This window comes from Phyllobates terribilis, unplaced genomic scaffold (assembly GCF_046119375.1).
Source record: "Phyllobates terribilis strain yellow unplaced genomic scaffold, ASM4611937v1 Scaffold_4__5_contigs__length_816908805, whole genome shotgun sequence".
Taxonomy (NCBI): Eukaryota; Metazoa; Chordata; class Amphibia; order Anura; family Dendrobatidae; genus Phyllobates; species Phyllobates terribilis.
Window position 1 is genome coordinate 258953661 of NW_027362764.1, and position 22611 is coordinate 258976271.

The window sequence follows — 22611 nt, forward strand, 5'->3', positions numbered from 1 at the left end:
TGAACCTTTGAGTATCCTACATCTGGTTCAGCCTTAATCAGCTGATCAAGATGAGCACAGACCACTCCCCTCTGGTTCACAGCTGAATGCATTCTGTAGGCCATATATTGAGAACTAGGAGTCTGTGTCAGACTGAAGTCTGTGTCCCTCAGCTTAAGTGTCCATGAGCTGAAGTGTCTGAAATTTGAATTAATCCTGAATAATATGATGCATGCAGACTGTACCTTACCGGCCACCACCGCACTCTAATTAGCATCTCTGTTTATCCATTCCTCTTACAGGTACGTGACCCAACTTTTCCATCCTGATTTCCATGCAGCCTTCCCTATATCTCTCTGCTCCTACTATATACTAATGGTACGTGACCCAAGTTACACTACCCACCCCCCACTTTCATTTCTGGCCTTGTTTACTGAACCTTTGAGTATCCTACATCTGGTTCAGCCTTAATCAGCTGATCAAGATGAGCACAGACCACTCCCCTCTGGTTCACAGCTGAATGCATTCTGTAGGCCATATATTGAGAACTAGGAGTCTGTGTCAGACTGAAGTCTGTGTCCCTCAGCTTAAGTGTCCATGAGCTGAAGTGTCTGAAATTTGAATTAATCCTGAATAATATGATGCATGCAGACTGTACCTTACCGGCCACCACCGCACTCTAATTAGCATCTCTGTTTATCCATTCCTCTTACAGGTACGTGACCCAACTTTTCCATCCTGATTTCCATGCAGCCTTCCCTATATCTCTCTGCTCCTACTATATACTAATGGTACGTGACCCAAGTTACACTACCCACCCCCCACTTTCATTTCTGGCCTTGTTTACTGAACCTTTGAGTATCCTACATCTGGTTCAGCCTTAATCAGCTGATCAAGATGAGCACAGACCACTCCCCTCTGGTTCACAGCTGAATGCATTCTGTAGGCCATATATTGAGAACTAGGAGTCTGTGTCAGACTGAAGTCTGTGTCCCTCAGCTTAAGTGTCCATGAGCTGAAGTGTCTGAAATTTGAATTAATCCTGAATAATATGATGCATGCAGACTGTACCTTACCGGCCACCACCGCACTCTAATTAGCATCTCTGTTTATCCATTCCTCTTACAGGTACGTGACCCAACTTTTCCATCCTGATTTCCATGCAGCCTTCCCTATATCTCTCTGCTCCTACTATATACTAATGGTACGTGACCCAAGTTACACTACCCACCCCCCACTTTCATTTCTGGCCTTGTTTACTGAACCTTTGAGTATCCTACATCTGGTTCAGCCTTAATCAGCTGATCAAGATGAGCACAGACCACTCCCCTCTGGTTCACAGCTGAATGCATTCTGTAGGCCATATATTGAGAACTAGGAGTCTGTGTCAGACTGAAGTCTGTGTCCCTCAGCTTAAGTGTCCATGAGCTGAAGTGTCTGAAATTTGAATTAATCCTGAATAATATGATGCATGCAGACTGTACCTTACCGGCCACCACCGCACTCTAATTAGCATCTCTGTTTATCCATTCCTCTTACAGGTACGTGACCCAACTTTTCCATCCTGATTTCCATGCAGCCTTCCCTATATCTCTCTGCTCCTACTATATACTAATGGTACGTGACCCAAGTTACACTACCCACCCCCCACTTTCATTTCTGGCCTTGTTTACTGAACCTTTGAGTATCCTACATCTGGTTCAGCCTTAATCAGCTGATCAAGATGAGCACAGACCACTCCCCTCTGGTTCACAGCTGAATGCATTCTGTAGGCCATATATTGAGAACTAGGAGTCTGTGTCAGACTGAAGTCTGTGTCCCTCAGCTTAAGTGTCCATGAGCTGAAGTGTCTGAAATTTGAATTAATCCTGAATAATATGATGCATGCAGACTGTACCTTACCGGCCACCACCGCACTCTAATTAGCATCTCTGTTTATCCATTCCTCTTACAGGTACGTGACCCAACTTTTCCATCCTGATTTCCATGCAGCCTTCCCTATATCTCTCTGCTCCTACTATATACTAATGGTACGTGACCCAAGTTACACTACCCACCCCCCACTTTCATTTCTGGCCTTGTTTACTGAACCTTTGAGTATCCTACATCTGGTTCAGCCTTAATCAGCTGATCAAGATGAGCACAGACCACTCCCCTCTGGTTCACAGCTGAATGCATTCTGTAGGCCATATATTGAGAACTAGGAGTCTGTGTCAGACTGAAGTCTGTGTCCCTCAGCTTAAGTGTCCATGAGCTGAAGTGTCTGAAATTTGAATTAATCCTGAATAATATGATGCATGCAGACTGTACCTTACCGGCCACCACCGCACTCTAATTAGCATCTCTGTTTATCCATTCCTCTTACAGGTACGTGACCCAACTTTTCCATCCTGATTTCCATGCAGCCTTCCCTATATCTCTCTGCTCCTACTATATACTAATGGTACGTGACCCAAGTTACACTACCCACCCCCCACTTTCATTTCTGGCCTTGTTTACTGAACCTTTGAGTATCCTACATCTGGTTCAGCCTTAATCAGCTGATCAAGATGAGCACAGACCACTCCCCTCTGGTTCACAGCTGAATGCATTCTGTAGGCCATATATTGAGAACTAGGAGTCTGTGTCAGACTGAAGTCTGTGTCCCTCAGCTTAAGTGTCCATGAGCTGAAGTGTCTGAAATTTGAATTAATCCTGAATAATATGATGCATGCAGACTGTACCTTACCGGCCACCACCGCACTCTAATTAGCATCTCTGTTTATCCATTCCTCTTACAGGTACGTGACCCAACTTTTCCATCCTGATTTCCATGCAGCCTTCCCTATATCTCTCTGCTCCTACTATATACTAATGGTACGTGACCCAAGTTACACTACCCACCCCCCACTTTCATTTCTGGCCTTGTTTACTGAACCTTTGAGTATCCTACATCTGGTTCAGCCTTAATCAGCTGATCAAGATGAGCACAGACCACTCCCCTCTGGTTCACAGCTGAATGCATTCTGTAGGCCATATATTGAGAACTAGGAGTCTGTGTCAGACTGAAGTCTGTGTCCCTCAGCTTAAGTGTCCATGAGCTGAAGTGTCTGAAATTTGAATTAATCCTGAATAATATGATGCATGCAGACTGTACCTTACCGGCCACCACCGCACTCTAATTAGCATCTCTGTTTATCCATTCCTCTTACAGGTACGTGACCCAACTTTTCCATCCTGATTTCCATGCAGCCTTCCCTATATCTCTCTGCTCCTACTATATACTAATGGTACGTGACCCAAGTTACACTACCCACCCCCCACTTTCATTTCTGGCCTTGTTTACTGAACCTTTGAGTATCCTACATCTGGTTCAGCCTTAATCAGCTGATCAAGATGAGCACAGACCACTCCCCTCTGGTTCACAGCTGAATGCATTCTGTAGGCCATATATTGAGAACTAGGAGTCTGTGTCAGACTGAAGTCTGTGTCCCTCAGCTTAAGTGTCCATGAGCTGAAGTGTCTGAAATTTGAATTAATCCTGAATAATATGATGCATGCAGACTGTACCTTACCGGCCACCACCGCACTCTAATTAGCATCTCTGTTTATCCATTCCTCTTACAGGTACGTGACCCAACTTTTCCATCCTGATTTCCATGCAGCCTTCCCTATATCTCTCTGCTCCTACTATATACTAATGGTACGTGACCCAAGTTACACTACCCACCCCCCACTTTCATTTCTGGCCTTGTTTACTGAACCTTTGAGTATCCTACATCTGGTTCAGCCTTAATCAGCTGATCAAGATGAGCACAGACCACTCCCCTCTGGTTCACAGCTGAATGCATTCTGTAGGCCATATATTGAGAACTAGGAGTCTGTGTCAGACTGAAGTCTGTGTCCCTCAGCTTAAGTGTCCATGAGCTGAAGTGTCTGAAATTTGAATTAATCCTGAATAATATGATGCATGCAGACTGTACCTTACCGGCCACCACCGCACTCTAATTAGCATCTCTGTTTATCCATTCCTCTTACAGGTACGTGACCCAACTTTTCCATCCTGATTTCCATGCAGCCTTCCCTATATCTCTCTGCTCCTACTATATACTAATGGTACGTGACCCAAGTTACACTACCCACCCCCCACTTTCATTTCTGGCCTTGTTTACTGAACCTTTGAGTATCCTACATCTGGTTCAGCCTTAATCAGCTGATCAAGATGAGCACAGACCACTCCCCTCTGGTTCACAGCTGAATGCATTCTGTAGGCCATATATTGAGAACTAGGAGTCTGTGTCAGACTGAAGTCTGTGTCCCTCAGCTTAAGTGTCCATGAGCTGAAGTGTCTGAAATTTGAATTAATCCTGAATAATATGATGCATGCAGACTGTACCTTACCGGCCACCACCGCACTCTAATTAGCATCTCTGTTTATCCATTCCTCTTACAGGTACGTGACCCAACTTTTCCATCCTGATTTCCATGCAGCCTTCCCTATATCTCTCTGCTCCTACTATATACTAATGGTACGTGACCCAAGTTACACTACCCACCCCCCACTTTCATTTCTGGCCTTGTTTACTGAACCTTTGAGTATCCTACATCTGGTTCAGCCTTAATCAGCTGATCAAGATGAGCACAGACCACTCCCCTCTGGTTCACAGCTGAATGCATTCTGTAGGCCATATATTGAGAACTAGGAGTCTGTGTCAGACTGAAGTCTGTGTCCCTCAGCTTAAGTGTCCATGAGCTGAAGTGTCTGAAATTTGAATTAATCCTGAATAATATGATGCATGCAGACTGTACCTTACCGGCCACCACCGCACTCTAATTAGCATCTCTGTTTATCCATTCCTCTTACAGGTACGTGACCCAACTTTTCCATCCTGATTTCCATGCAGCCTTCCCTATATCTCTCTGCTCCTACTATATACTAATGGTACGTGACCCAAGTTACACTACCCACCCCCCACTTTCATTTCTGGCCTTGTTTACTGAACCTTTGAGTATCCTACATCTGGTTCAGCCTTAATCAGCTGATCAAGATGAGCACAGACCACTCCCCTCTGGTTCACAGCTGAATGCATTCTGTAGGCCATATATTGAGAACTAGGAGTCTGTGTCAGACTGAAGTCTGTGTCCCTCAGCTTAAGTGTCCATGAGCTGAAGTGTCTGAAATTTGAATTAATCCTGAATAATATGATGCATGCAGACTGTACCTTACCGGCCACCACCGCACTCTAATTAGCATCTCTGTTTATCCATTCCTCTTACAGGTACGTGACCCAACTTTTCCATCCTGATTTCCATGCAGCCTTCCCTATATCTCTCTGCTCCTACTATATACTAATGGTACGTGACCCAAGTTACACTACCCACCCCCCACTTTCATTTCTGGCCTTGTTTACTGAACCTTTGAGTATCCTACATCTGGTTCAGCCTTAATCAGCTGATCAAGATGAGCACAGACCACTCCCCTCTGGTTCACAGCTGAATGCATTCTGTAGGCCATATATTGAGAACTAGGAGTCTGTGTCAGACTGAAGTCTGTGTCCCTCAGCTTAAGTGTCCATGAGCTGAAGTGTCTGAAATTTGAATTAATCCTGAATAATATGATGCATGCAGACTGTACCTTACCGGCCACCACCGCACTCTAATTAGCATCTCTGTTTATCCATTCCTCTTACAGGTACGTGACCCAACTTTTCCATCCTGATTTCCATGCAGCCTTCCCTATATCTCTCTGCTCCTACTATATACTAATGGTACGTGACCCAAGTTACACTACCCACCCCCCACTTTCATTTCTGGCCTTGTTTACTGAACCTTTGAGTATCCTACATCTGGTTCAGCCTTAATCAGCTGATCAAGATGAGCACAGACCACTCCCCTCTGGTTCACAGCTGAATGCATTCTGTAGGCCATATATTGAGAACTAGGAGTCTGTGTCAGACTGAAGTCTGTGTCCCTCAGCTTAAGTGTCCATGAGCTGAAGTGTCTGAAATTTGAATTAATCCTGAATAATATGATGCATGCAGACTGTACCTTACCGGCCACCACCGCACTCTAATTAGCATCTCTGTTTATCCATTCCTCTTACAGGTACGTGACCCAACTTTTCCATCCTGATTTCCATGCAGCCTTCCCTATATCTCTCTGCTCCTACTATATACTAATGGTACGTGACCCAAGTTACACTACCCACCCCCCACTTTCATTTCTGGCCTTGTTTACTGAACCTTTGAGTATCCTACATCTGGTTCAGCCTTAATCAGCTGATCAAGATGAGCACAGACCACTCCCCTCTGGTTCACAGCTGAATGCATTCTGTAGGCCATATATTGAGAACTAGGAGTCTGTGTCAGACTGAAGTCTGTGTCCCTCAGCTTAAGTGTCCATGAGCTGAAGTGTCTGAAATTTGAATTAATCCTGAATAATATGATGCATGCAGACTGTACCTTACCGGCCACCACCGCACTCTAATTAGCATCTCTGTTTATCCATTCCTCTTACAGGTACGTGACCCAACTTTTCCATCCTGATTTCCATGCAGCCTTCCCTATATCTCTCTGCTCCTACTATATACTAATGGTACGTGACCCAAGTTACACTACCCACCCCCCACTTTCATTTCTGGCCTTGTTTACTGAACCTTTGAGTATCCTACATCTGGTTCAGCCTTAATCAGCTGATCAAGATGAGCACAGACCACTCCCCTCTGGTTCACAGCTGAATGCATTCTGTAGGCCATATATTGAGAACTAGGAGTCTGTGTCAGACTGAAGTCTGTGTCCCTCAGCTTAAGTGTCCATGAGCTGAAGTGTCTGAAATTTGAATTAATCCTGAATAATATGATGCATGCAGACTGTACCTTACCGGCCACCACCGCACTCTAATTAGCATCTCTGTTTATCCATTCCTCTTACAGGTACGTGACCCAACTTTTCCATCCTGATTTCCATGCAGCCTTCCCTATATCTCTCTGCTCCTACTATATACTAATGGTACGTGACCCAAGTTACACTACCCACCCCCCACTTTCATTTCTGGCCTTGTTTACTGAACCTTTGAGTATCCTACATCTGGTTCAGCCTTAATCAGCTGATCAAGATGAGCACAGACCACTCCCCTCTGGTTCACAGCTGAATGCATTCTGTAGGCCATATATTGAGAACTAGGAGTCTGTGTCAGACTGAAGTCTGTGTCCCTCAGCTTAAGTGTCCATGAGCTGAAGTGTCTGAAATTTGAATTAATCCTGAATAATATGATGCATGCAGACTGTACCTTACCGGCCACCACCGCACTCTAATTAGCATCTCTGTTTATCCATTCCTCTTACAGGTACGTGACCCAACTTTTCCATCCTGATTTCCATGCAGCCTTCCCTATATCTCTCTGCTCCTACTATATACTAATGGTACGTGACCCAAGTTACACTACCCACCCCCCACTTTCATTTCTGGCCTTGTTTACTGAACCTTTGAGTATCCTACATCTGGTTCAGCCTTAATCAGCTGATCAAGATGAGCACAGACCACTCCCCTCTGGTTCACAGCTGAATGCATTCTGTAGGCCATATATTGAGAACTAGGAGTCTGTGTCAGACTGAAGTCTGTGTCCCTCAGCTTAAGTGTCCATGAGCTGAAGTGTCTGAAATTTGAATTAATCCTGAATAATATGATGCATGCAGACTGTACCTTACCGGCCACCACCGCACTCTAATTAGCATCTCTGTTTATCCATTCCTCTTACAGGTACGTGACCCAACTTTTCCATCCTGATTTCCATGCAGCCTTCCCTATATCTCTCTGCTCCTACTATATACTAATGGTACGTGACCCAAGTTACACTACCCACCCCCCACTTTCATTTCTGGCCTTGTTTACTGAACCTTTGAGTATCCTACATCTGGTTCAGCCTTAATCAGCTGATCAAGATGAGCACAGACCACTCCCCTCTGGTTCACAGCTGAATGCATTCTGTAGGCCATATATTGAGAACTAGGAGTCTGTGTCAGACTGAAGTCTGTGTCCCTCAGCTTAAGTGTCCATGAGCTGAAGTGTCTGAAATTTGAATTAATCCTGAATAATATGATGCATGCAGACTGTACCTTACCGGCCACCACCGCACTCTAATTAGCATCTCTGTTTATCCATTCCTCTTACAGGTACGTGACCCAACTTTTCCATCCTGATTTCCATGCAGCCTTCCCTATATCTCTCTGCTCCTACTATATACTAATGGTACGTGACCCAAGTTACACTACCCACCCCCCACTTTCATTTCTGGCCTTGTTTACTGAACCTTTGAGTATCCTACATCTGGTTCAGCCTTAATCAGCTGATCAAGATGAGCACAGACCACTCCCCTCTGGTTCACAGCTGAATGCATTCTGTAGGCCATATATTGAGAACTAGGAGTCTGTGTCAGACTGAAGTCTGTGTCCCTCAGCTTAAGTGTCCATGAGCTGAAGTGTCTGAAATTTGAATTAATCCTGAATAATATGATGCATGCAGACTGTACCTTACCGGCCACCACCGCACTCTAATTAGCATCTCTGTTTATCCATTCCTCTTACAGGTACGTGACCCAACTTTTCCATCCTGATTTCCATGCAGCCTTCCCTATATCTCTCTGCTCCTACTATATACTAATGGTACGTGACCCAAGTTACACTACCCACCCCCCACTTTCATTTCTGGCCTTGTTTACTGAACCTTTGAGTATCCTACATCTGGTTCAGCCTTAATCAGCTGATCAAGATGAGCACAGACCACTCCCCTCTGGTTCACAGCTGAATGCATTCTGTAGGCCATATATTGAGAACTAGGAGTCTGTGTCAGACTGAAGTCTGTGTCCCTCAGCTTAAGTGTCCATGAGCTGAAGTGTCTGAAATTTGAATTAATCCTGAATAATATGATGCATGCAGACTGTACCTTACCGGCCACCACCGCACTCTAATTAGCATCTCTGTTTATCCATTCCTCTTACAGGTACGTGACCCAACTTTTCCATCCTGATTTCCATGCAGCCTTCCCTATATCTCTCTGCTCCTACTATATACTAATGGTACGTGACCCAAGTTACACTACCCACCCCCCACTTTCATTTCTGGCCTTGTTTACTGAACCTTTGAGTATCCTACATCTGGTTCAGCCTTAATCAGCTGATCAAGATGAGCACAGACCACTCCCCTCTGGTTCACAGCTGAATGCATTCTGTAGGCCATATATTGAGAACTAGGAGTCTGTGTCAGACTGAAGTCTGTGTCCCTCAGCTTAAGTGTCCATGAGCTGAAGTGTCTGAAATTTGAATTAATCCTGAATAATATGATGCATGCAGACTGTACCTTACCGGCCACCACCGCACTCTAATTAGCATCTCTGTTTATCCATTCCTCTTACAGGTACGTGACCCAACTTTTCCATCCTGATTTCCATGCAGCCTTCCCTATATCTCTCTGCTCCTACTATATACTAATGGTACGTGACCCAAGTTACACTACCCACCCCCCACTTTCATTTCTGGCCTTGTTTACTGAACCTTTGAGTATCCTACATCTGGTTCAGCCTTAATCAGCTGATCAAGATGAGCACAGACCACTCCCCTCTGGTTCACAGCTGAATGCATTCTGTAGGCCATATATTGAGAACTAGGAGTCTGTGTCAGACTGAAGTCTGTGTCCCTCAGCTTAAGTGTCCATGAGCTGAAGTGTCTGAAATTTGAATTAATCCTGAATAATATGATGCATGCAGACTGTACCTTACCGGCCACCACCGCACTCTAATTAGCATCTCTGTTTATCCATTCCTCTTACAGGTACGTGACCCAACTTTTCCATCCTGATTTCCATGCAGCCTTCCCTATATCTCTCTGCTCCTACTATATACTAATGGTACGTGACCCAAGTTACACTACCCACCCCCCACTTTCATTTCTGGCCTTGTTTACTGAACCTTTGAGTATCCTACATCTGGTTCAGCCTTAATCAGCTGATCAAGATGAGCACAGACCACTCCCCTCTGGTTCACAGCTGAATGCATTCTGTAGGCCATATATTGAGAACTAGGAGTCTGTGTCAGACTGAAGTCTGTGTCCCTCAGCTTAAGTGTCCATGAGCTGAAGTGTCTGAAATTTGAATTAATCCTGAATAATATGATGCATGCAGACTGTACCTTACCGGCCACCACCGCACTCTAATTAGCATCTCTGTTTATCCATTCCTCTTACAGGTACGTGACCCAACTTTTCCATCCTGATTTCCATGCAGCCTTCCCTATATCTCTCTGCTCCTACTATATACTAATGGTACGTGACCCAAGTTACACTACCCACCCCCCACTTTCATTTCTGGCCTTGTTTACTGAACCTTTGAGTATCCTACATCTGGTTCAGCCTTAATCAGCTGATCAAGATGAGCACAGACCACTCCCCTCTGGTTCACAGCTGAATGCATTCTGTAGGCCATATATTGAGAACTAGGAGTCTGTGTCAGACTGAAGTCTGTGTCCCTCAGCTTAAGTGTCCATGAGCTGAAGTGTCTGAAATTTGAATTAATCCTGAATAATATGATGCATGCAGACTGTACCTTACCGGCCACCACCGCACTCTAATTAGCATCTCTGTTTATCCATTCCTCTTACAGGTACGTGACCCAACTTTTCCATCCTGATTTCCATGCAGCCTTCCCTATATCTCTCTGCTCCTACTATATACTAATGGTACGTGACCCAAGTTACACTACCCACCCCCCACTTTCATTTCTGGCCTTGTTTACTGAACCTTTGAGTATCCTACATCTGGTTCAGCCTTAATCAGCTGATCAAGATGAGCACAGACCACTCCCCTCTGGTTCACAGCTGAATGCATTCTGTAGGCCATATATTGAGAACTAGGAGTCTGTGTCAGACTGAAGTCTGTGTCCCTCAGCTTAAGTGTCCATGAGCTGAAGTGTCTGAAATTTGAATTAATCCTGAATAATATGATGCATGCAGACTGTACCTTACCGGCCACCACCGCACTCTAATTAGCATCTCTGTTTATCCATTCCTCTTACAGGTACGTGACCCAACTTTTCCATCCTGATTTCCATGCAGCCTTCCCTATATCTCTCTGCTCCTACTATATACTAATGGTACGTGACCCAAGTTACACTACCCACCCCCCACTTTCATTTCTGGCCTTGTTTACTGAACCTTTGAGTATCCTACATCTGGTTCAGCCTTAATCAGCTGATCAAGATGAGCACAGACCACTCCCCTCTGGTTCACAGCTGAATGCATTCTGTAGGCCATATATTGAGAACTAGGAGTCTGTGTCAGACTGAAGTCTGTGTCCCTCAGCTTAAGTGTCCATGAGCTGAAGTGTCTGAAATTTGAATTAATCCTGAATAATATGATGCATGCAGACTGTACCTTACCGGCCACCACCGCACTCGCATGCAGACTGTACCTTACCGGCCACCACCGCACTCTAATTAGCATCTCTGTTTATCCATTCCTCTTACAGGTACGTGACCCAACATTTCATCCTGATTTCCATGCAGCCTTCCTCCTAATCTCCTGCTCCTACTATATACTAATGGTACGTGACCCAAGTTACACTACCCACCCCACTCATTTCTGGCCTTGTTTACTGAACCTTGAGATCCTACACTGGTTCACCTAATCAGCTGATCAAGATGAGCACAGACCACTCCCCTCTGGTTCACAGTCTGTATGCATTCTGTAGGCCATATATTGAGAACTAGGAGTCTGTGTCAACTGAAGTCTGTGTCCCCAGCTTAAGTGTCCCTGAGCTGAAGTTATATGATGCATGCAGACTGTACCTTACCGGCCACCACCGCACTCTAATTAGCATCTCTGTTTATCCATTCCTCTTACAGGTACGTGACCCAACTTTTCCATCCTGATTTCCATGCAGCCTTCCCTATATCTCTCTGCTCCTACTATATACTAATGGTACGTGACCCAAGTTACACTACCCACCCCCCACTTTCATTTCTGGCCTTGTTTACTGAACCTTTGAGTATCCTACATCTGGTTCAGCCTTAATCAGCTGATCAAGATGAGCACAGACCACTCCCCTCTGGTTCACAGCTGAATGCATTCTGTAGGCCATATATTGAGAACTAGGAGTCTGTGTCAGACTGAAGTCTGTGTCCCTCAGCTTAAGTGTCCATGAGCTGAAGTGTCTGAAATTTGAATTAATCCTGAATAATATGATGCATGCAGACTGTACCTTACCGGCCACCACCGCACTCTAATTAGCATCTCTGTTTATCCATTCCTCTTACAGGTACGTGACCCAACTTTTCCATCCTGATTTCCATGCAGCCTTCCCTATATCTCTCTGCTCCTACTATATACTAATGGTACGTGACCCAAGTTACACTACCCACCCCCCACTTTCATTTCTGGCCTTGTTTACTGAACCTTTGAGTATCCTACATCTGGTTCAGCCTTAATCAGCTGATCAAGATGAGCACAGACCACTCCCCTCTGGTTCACAGCTGAATGCATTCTGTAGGCCATATATTGAGAACTAGGAGTCTGTGTCAGACTGAAGTCTGTGTCCCTCAGCTTAAGTGTCCATGAGCTGAAGTGTCTGAAATTTGAATTAATCCTGAATAATATGATGCATGCAGACTGTACCTTACCGGCCACCACCGCACTCTAATTAGCATCTCTGTTTATCCATTCCTCTTACAGGTACGTGACCCAACTTTTCCATCCTGATTTCCATGCAGCCTTCCCTATATCTCTCTGCTCCTACTATATACTAATGGTACGTGACCCAAGTTACACTACCCACCCCCCACTTTCATTTCTGGCCTTGTTTACTGAACCTTTGAGTATCCTACATCTGGTTCAGCCTTAATCAGCTGATCAAGATGAGCACAGACCACTCCCCTCTGGTTCACAGCTGAATGCATTCTGTAGGCCATATATTGAGAACTAGGAGTCTGTGTCAGACTGAAGTCTGTGTCCCTCAGCTTAAGTGTCCATGAGCTGAAGTGTCTGAAATTTGAATTAATCCTGAATAATATGATGCATGCAGACTGTACCTTACCGGCCACCACCGCACTCTAATTAGCATCTCTGTTTATCCATTCCTCTTACAGGTACGTGACCCAACTTTTCCATCCTGATTTCCATGCAGCCTTCCCTATATCTCTCTGCTCCTACTATATACTAATGGTACGTGACCCAAGTTACACTACCCACCCCCCACTTTCATTTCTGGCCTTGTTTACTGAACCTTTGAGTATCCTACATCTGGTTCAGCCTTAATCAGCTGATCAAGATGAGCACAGACCACTCCCCTCTGGTTCACAGCTGAATGCATTCTGTAGGCCATATATTGAGAACTAGGAGTCTGTGTCAGACTGAAGTCTGTGTCCCTCAGCTTAAGTGTCCATGAGCTGAAGTGTCTGAAATTTGAATTAATCCTGAATAATATGATGCATGCAGACTGTACCTTACCGGCCACCACCGCACTCTAATTAGCATCTCTGTTTATCCATTCCTCTTACAGGTACGTGACCCAACTTTTCCATCCTGATTTCCATGCAGCCTTCCCTATATCTCTCTGCTCCTACTATATACTAATGGTACGTGACCCAAGTTACACTACCCACCCCCCACTTTCATTTCTGGCCTTGTTTACTGAACCTTTGAGTATCCTACATCTGGTTCAGCCTTAATCAGCTGATCAAGATGAGCACAGACCACTCCCCTCTGGTTCACAGCTGAATGCATTCTGTAGGCCATATATTGAGAACTAGGAGTCTGTGTCAGACTGAAGTCTGTGTCCCTCAGCTTAAGTGTCCATGAGCTGAAGTGTCTGAAATTTGAATTAATCCTGAATAATATGATGCATGCAGACTGTACCTTACCGGCCACCACCGCACTCTAATTAGCATCTCTGTTTATCCATTCCTCTTACAGGTACGTGACCCAACTTTTCCATCCTGATTTCCATGCAGCCTTCCCTATATCTCTCTGCTCCTACTATATACTAATGGTACGTGACCCAAGTTACACTACCCACCCCCCACTTTCATTTCTGGCCTTGTTTACTGAACCTTTGAGTATCCTACATCTGGTTCAGCCTTAATCAGCTGATCAAGATGAGCACAGACCACTCCCCTCTGGTTCACAGCTGAATGCATTCTGTAGGCCATATATTGAGAACTAGGAGTCTGTGTCAGACTGAAGTCTGTGTCCCTCAGCTTAAGTGTCCATGAGCTGAAGTGTCTGAAATTTGAATTAATCCTGAATAATATGATGCATGCAGACTGTACCTTACCGGCCACCACCGCACTCTAATTAGCATCTCTGTTTATCCATTCCTCTTACAGGTACGTGACCCAACTTTTCCATCCTGATTTCCATGCAGCCTTCCCTATATCTCTCTGCTCCTACTATATACTAATGGTACGTGACCCAAGTTACACTACCCACCCCCCACTTTCATTTCTGGCCTTGTTTACTGAACCTTTGAGTATCCTACATCTGGTTCAGCCTTAATCAGCTGATCAAGATGAGCACAGACCACTCCCCTCTGGTTCACAGCTGAATGCATTCTGTAGGCCATATATTGAGAACTAGGAGTCTGTGTCAGACTGAAGTCTGTGTCCCTCAGCTTAAGTGTCCATGAGCTGAAGTGTCTGAAATTTGAATTAATCCTGAATAATATGATGCATGCAGACTGTACCTTACCGGCCACCACCGCACTCTAATTAGCATCTCTGTTTATCCATTCCTCTTACAGGTACGTGACCCAACTTTTCCATCCTGATTTCCATGCAGCCTTCCCTATATCTCTCTGCTCCTACTATATACTAATGGTACGTGACCCAAGTTACACTACCCACCCCCCACTTTCATTTCTGGCCTTGTTTACTGAACCTTTGAGTATCCTACATCTGGTTCAGCCTTAATCAGCTGATCAAGATGAGCACAGACCACTCCCCTCTGGTTCACAGCTGAATGCATTCTGTAGGCCATATATTGAGAACTAGGAGTCTGTGTCAGACTGAAGTCTGTGTCCCTCAGCTTAAGTGTCCATGAGCTGAAGTGTCTGAAATTTGAATTAATCCTGAATAATATGATGCATGCAGACTGTACCTTACCGGCCACCACCGCACTCTAATTAGCATCTCTGTTTATCCATTCCTCTTACAGGTACGTGACCCAACTTTTCCATCCTGATTTCCATGCAGCCTTCCCTATATCTCTCTGCTCCTACTATATACTAATGGTACGTGACCCAAGTTACACTACCCACCCCCCACTTTCATTTCTGGCCTTGTTTACTGAACCTTTGAGTATCCTACATCTGGTTCAGCCTTAATCAGCTGATCAAGATGAGCACAGACCACTCCCCTCTGGTTCACAGCTGAATGCATTCTGTAGGCCATATATTGAGAACTAGGAGTCTGTGTCAGACTGAAGTCTGTGTCCCTCAGCTTAAGTGTCCATGAGCTGAAGTGTCTGAAATTTGAATTAATCCTGAATTGAACCTGAAGTGAACTGAAGGTACCTGGATACTAAGTCACAGTAAACAATGTTTGTTTTTGTTTTCACTCTCACCCCCTTAATCCTTCACTTCTTTCAATCCACCCCTAATCCCTACACCTGGAAAGGAACTCTTCATCTCTCCCTCCATTCTCCCCACCCATCTCACCTCTTCCTCAGAGCTATTCCACAACATACAATCCTTTGTCTCCAAACACAGACAGCCACCTCATGCCCTCTCCTGCTCCCACCTAATAACGCTTTCTCTGCTCCTCCTTACTGCCGGCGACATCTCTCCAAATCCTGGCCCTCCTCACCACATCCCTACATTCACTTCCACCTCCTACCCCCGATCTATCCCAAACTCTCGTAACCCTTCTAACCTTACACCCATCTGCCCAGCCCCCGCTTCCCCAGTTCCACTAACAGGAGCTCTATGGAACGCTCGCTCTGTCTGCAATAAACTTTCCTACATTCACGATCTCTTCATCACTAACAAGCTTTCCTTCCTCGGAATCACTGAAACCTGGCTCACCCCCTTCGACACAACCTCTCCTGCTGCACTTTCGTATGGCGGATTCCACCTCTCCCATACCCCCCGCCCCAACGGTAAGCACGGTGGAGGAATAGGTTTCCTCCTCTCAGAAAACTGCTCCTTCACCCAGATCCCACTGCCGCCCGCAATTACTCTCCCATCTTTTGAAGTGCACTGTGTGCGCATCTACTCCCCCTCCAACCTCCAACTGGCTGTCATCTACCACCCCCCAGGATCAGCCACCACTTTCTTTGACCACTTCACCACCTGGCTACTTCATTTCCTCTCTGTTGACATCCCCACTATCCTCATGGGCGACTTTAACATCCCCATTGATACTTCCCTCTCAGCTACCTCTAAGCTTCTATCCCTCACTTCCTCCTTTGGTCTTACCCAGTGTTCTTCCACACCCACCCACAAAGACGGCCACACGCTGGACCTCATCTTCACCCGCCTCTGTTCCCTATCTAACCTCTCTAACTCACCTCTCCCTCTCTCTGACCACAACCTACTCACATTCTCTTCTCTCTCCGCCCCGGGGCAACAATCCCCACTCCACAAACTTGAATACCCTCGTAGAAATCTCAAACACCTTGACCTACACTCTCTCTCTGAATCCCTCCTCCCTCTTACAGACATTAGTTCCTTACATGATGCAGATGCTGCTGCCACTTTACACAACACCACAACAGCTGCAGCTCTCGATTCGGTCACCCCCCTCACGCATACCAAGACTCGCACAATCAACAGATAACCCTGGCACACCAGCCTAACTAAAGAACTGCGACGGGCCTCCAGGGTTGCTGAACGTAGATGGAAAAGGTCCCACTCCCATGAGCACTTCATCGCATTCAAACAGTCCCTCACTACCTTCAAGTTCACACTCACTGCAGCAAAACAAACATACTTCACATCTCCCATATCCTCCCTGTCCCACAACCCCAAACAACTATTCAACACCTTCAATTCTCTCCTCCGTCCCCCAGTGCCTCCTCCCTCTCCTCTTATTTCAGCCGAAGACTTTGCCTCATTCTTCAAGCAGAAGATTGACACCATCAGACAAAGCTTTTGCCTAAAGCCCCCACAGCCCCTTCCCACACCTACTCAACCCTCCTCCTCCAAAACTACATTCTCCACCATTTCTGAAGATCAACTTTCCTCCTTACTCTCCAAATCACACCTCACCACCTGTAAACTTGACCCAATCCCGTCCCACCTCATCCCAAACCATACCACTATCTTCATCCCAGCCCTAGCCCACCTCTTCAACCTGTCACTAACAACTGGTGTCTTCCCCTCATGTTACAAACATGCCTCAATCACACCAATCCTCAAAAAGCCCTCCCTTGACCCATCCTCTGTGTCTAGCTATCGCCCCATATCACTTCTCCCCTATGCCTCAAAACTACTCGAACAACATGTCCATTCTGAACTGTCCTCCCACCTCTCCTCCTGCTCCCTCTTTGACTGCCTACAATCTGGTTTCCGACCGCACCATTCTACTGAAACTGCACTGACTAAAGTCACAAACGACCTACTAACCGCCAAATCTAAGCGACACTACTCTGTCCTCCTCCTCCTAGACCTGTCATCTGCCTTTGACACAGTGGACCATTCCCTCTTACTACAGACTCTCTCATCTCTCGGCATCACAGACTTGGCCCTATCCTGGATCTCCTCATACCTAACAGACCGGACATTCAGTGTCTCACACTCACACACCACCTCTTCATCTCGCCCCCTATCTGTCGGTGTCCCCCAAGGTTCAGTTCTAGGACCCTGCTCTTCTCCATCTACACCTTAGGCCTGGGACAGCTCATAGAGTCTCATGGCTTTCATTATCACCTCTATGCTGATGACACACAGATCTACCTCTCTGGACCCGATATCACCTCCGTATTAACCAAAATCCCACAATGTCTGTCTGCTATTTCATCCTTCTTCTCTGCTAGATTTCTAAAACTTAACATGGACAAAACAGAATTCATCATCTTTCCGCCATCTCATTCAACCCTCCCAACTGACCTATCCATCATAGTCAATGGCTGCCCACTCTCCCCAGTCCCTCAAGCTCGCTGCCTCGGGGTAACCCTGGACTCGGAACTCTCCTTCAAACCACATATCCAAGCCCTTTCCACTTCCTGCCGACTCCAACTCAAAAATATCTCCCGGATCCGCACATTCCTAAACCATGAATCTGCAAAAACACTAGTGCACGCCCTCATCATCTCCCGCCTTGACTACTGCAACCTCCTGCTCTGTGGCCTCCCCTCTAACACTCTCGCACCCCTCCAATCTATCATAAACTCTGCTGCTCGACTAATCAACCTGTCCCCCCGCTATTCCCCCGCCTCTCCTCTCTGTCAATCTCTTCACTGGCTCCCCATTGCTCAGAGACTCCAGTTCAAAACCCTAACCATGACATACAAAGCCATTCACAACCTGTCTCCTTCATATATCTCCGACCTAGTCTCCCGTTACATACCTGCACGCAACCTCCGATCCTCACAAGATCTCCTGCTCTACTCCCCTCTTATCTCCTCCTCCCACAACCGTATACAAGATTTCTCCCGTGCTTCCGCCCTACTCTGGAACTCTCTACCCCAACGTATCAGACTCTCGCCTACCGTGGAAACCTTCAAAAGGAACCTGAAGACCCACCTCTTCCGACAAGCCTACAACCTGCAGTAACCACCACTCCACCATACCGCTGCACGACCAGCTCTACCCTCACCTACTGTATCCTCACCCATCCCTCGTAGATTGTGAGCCCTCGCGGGCAGGGTCCTCGCTCCGCCTGTACCAGTCGCTGTCACATTGTGTTCAAGATTATTGAAATTGTTCTTGTATTATACCCCCTTTTTCACATGTAAAGCGCCATGGAATAAATGGCGCTATAATAATAAATAATAATAATAATAATAATAATGAATTTGCCCTGGAGATGAGAGGAAAACTGCCTTTAGAACCAGATATGGACATTTTGAATACCTGGTTATGCCCTTTGACCTTAATAATGCCCCTGCCACCTTTCAGCACTTCATTAATTATGTTTTTTGAGATTTCTTGGATCGATATGTTATTTATTTTGATGACATTCTGATATTTTCAGATACTTTGGAGGAGCATCGCAGGCATGCCCAGTTAGTCCTGAAACATATGCAGGAGAATCATCTCTATATCAAACTTGAAAAATGCGAATTTGCAAACTTTCTAGACTACTCAGATCTCTTCATCATAAATAGTATAGCACGAAATCTGAAGAGTCACATATTTATACATAATAGGACCCAGAAATAATGTAATAGATGAGACAAGTGACGTAAAGTAGAACTATGAGTACGGGAGAGGAATAAACTGTTGTGGCCGTAAATATTGGAGCAGTTCATAGATAAGGAGTATGAAAGTTTTATTATTCTGTGATTGAAGTCTGGTCGAGCTTTGTGATGACCCCACAGGTCAGAGGAGCACATTCCTTAGTTGATGTAGAATGACATAAATCCATGCGACACTTTCCTGCCTGCAACCTGTGTCAAAGGTTTTAATAAGTTTGTATTCCCAGACTTTTCTGTCTCTCTAAGATTTGAAATTACCTTTTAATGCCGGTAATTTCATGTCCATGATGCTGTGATCAGGGAAACAAAAATGTTTTGCCACAGGTAGATCTATTCTTTTTTCTTTTATTGTGTGACAATAAGAATTTACCCTTGTTCTAAGTTTTTGCCCTGTCTCCCCTACATACAGACCCCCAGCTGGACATTTGATATATTTAAGTATGATTCATTGAAGTATGTTTGCTAGAAATCTGGACTAAAACATTTTAATAAGTCGCAAAATTTTTGTTCAACTCAAAGTTGTGCAAACATTTTGTGACTTTTGCTGTTTTAGTGCCAGTTTCGCCTAGTTCTGACAAAATGGGGTGAGCTAGAGTGGGACAGAGGAGGAATGGGGTGTGACGCCACAGCGCATGTAATTCATAATGAATGTAATTCATAGTGAGCCTTACACCATAAATGTTACTCCAGTACCCAAAAGTCATAAAATTCATTGCGCAAAATCAAGACTTACCAGAATGTTTTACGACGGAATTCTGGAGGCAAAAAACTTTGATGAATTGGAAATGAACTGTGTGAATCTCCAAATAATGCAATGCTTTGAATGATCCAAAAGAAGAAAATATACATTGTTTCAAAAATTTGCATATAGAAATAAGTGCTTTTAAAGAAATCAGTCACTTCAAAGAAATCACAATAATAATACACTGAGAAGATTATATAATTATGAAACTGATAAAATTGTCTTGTACTGTGGTACAGTACATTATCCAGTAATTCAGATTAAGGCAATTGAGTACACAGATTAACAGCTACTCTCCAGGTTAAAGGTTAGAATCAGAGATAGATTCCAAAATTAAACATTTTACACAAAGATTCAAAGACTCCCAGTGATCATTAAAATGGAGAGTCAAGTACCCAGCTGACCTGTGTCCGATTTACTAAAGATGTCCAATTTCCAGACAGTGTTATCTTTGGCCCTGATTTATCATTTTGGTTTCTTCAATGTTCTGGAGTAATATGTTCCTTTCTAGTGGCTTAAAGGGGTATTCCAATCTTCAAGACCCTATCTCAATATGTAGCAGATGTAATAATATGGTCTTGCTCACACTGGAGAATAGAAAGCGAATAACTCTGCAGAGTGCTATCCAATATTTCATCGGATAGCACTCGCTCCAATGTTATACTATGGAACAGTGTCAACTAGCATTTATTTTCTAATGCCGAGTTGGCATGCTGCAATTGGTAGTATATATCTGACAGCGCTCACCAACACAAGTCTATGAGTGCGTGCAAAACATCAGACTGCACCCGGATGTCATCTGAGTGCAGTTCGATATACGCCGACTCACGTAATGGAGAAGATGGAGAAATTAAGTTCTCCATCTTCTCTGCACCTGTGATCTGATTCTCACTTGTGAGAGAATCAGTTCACAGTAAAATGGCACTCTGCTCACGCTAGCAGCAGAGTTTGAGCCAAGGGTCATTTGCATATAGCATCTGATTCACTCACATGAGAGAATCATCAGATGCTACTCGCCAGTGTGAGCGAGCCCTTATAATAATATTAGGAAATACCTCCAATTAAAAATGTAGTACAGTTCTTCTTATTGACTACATCACTTACCCCATGTAAAGGGCATTGCTGTAGCTTAGGAATCCATGATTGTGACCAATGCCAGTTAACTGTCACTATATAAGTGGTTGTAACCATAGATGCCTAAGCTACTGCAATGCCCTGCACATGGGGAAAGACATATAGCTAATCAAAACAACTATACTATATATAGTGTTGAGCCACCCCCGTAGTGTTCGAGTTCGGTTCGGTTCGTCGAACACCCGTGTGTTCGCCGAACTGTTCGTCGAACACCTTCGAACACCGTTAAAACCAATGGCAGGCAAACAAAAACACATAGAAACACATAGAAAACACCTTCAAAGGTGTCCAAAAGCTGACAAACTGCTCAGAAGACACAACTAACACATGGAAAAGTGACAAGTAAATATAGTCATGCGAAAAGAAAAGAGGTGGAGGAGTAAAAGGAGGGGGAGACACAGATATAGGCATGTCATGCCCTTCTAAAATCCAAAAAGTGAGAAGCCGACACGTTCAGTCCGCTCCTGCCCGTGCCACCTCTGTGTCGCCGGGTTTGTGCCAGAGCCGCGGTGAACCCTGACGGCCAGCCCCCCTCTCCCAATACTGGTGCCTGTCCGCTGGTGGGTCGAGCGAGCCCCCCTGTGGTGGAGGCAGCTCTAAGCTTTTTAATTTAAATTGTCTCTCTAATTTGAATAAATACACTTTAAATCCATTTACAAGGATCTATTGGAGGGCAAGTCTCATGCCAGCAGCCGCGTAATTCCAGCTCCAGTAGCGTCCACTAAAGCTGCTGCAGTTAAAAAGCTTTTATATGGATCGAGCTCGGCTGTCCACCGCAAGGCATCCTACTGCCAGTCCGAGCCCCTATGCCTTGGGGTGCCTCCTGATGCTCTTCACTGAGTATCCCGTGGTCCCGAAGCATTTCCTTTGAAAAAATGAAGTGTCCAAACTACAGGTGGTGTAGCTTGCTTAACAGCCGGGATAATCCGCTGACTAGCAGACCCTGCTACTAGGCACAAAGTATTTCCTGGGCTAGATGCAGTTAAAAATTTGTAATTAGATACTCTCGTTGGATGCTGAGAAAGCATTCCATAGAGTCTCCTGGCACGCCATATATGATTCTCTTAAAAAGCTTGGGGTAGGGGTCTAGGGGACCCTTTTATAGCCAAAATCACAGCCCTGTATCGTAATACGTCACCTAGGCTGAAGATAAATGGAACTGTAGCACCTTGAGGGCTCGGTTGCTACAGAGGTATTGCACCTCACCCAGAGGTGTGATATCTCACTCTCAGGTAAGGATGTAGTGTGGATCAGGACCCGACACCTGCATGCATTACACCACATTGCCGTGGGGCAGGGCGACCAATATGCCCCTGAGATGGGCACGACAGTCCCTGTCCCTGGCTGGAGTGGGGGGAGGGAACACTGAGGAAGGGGAACCCT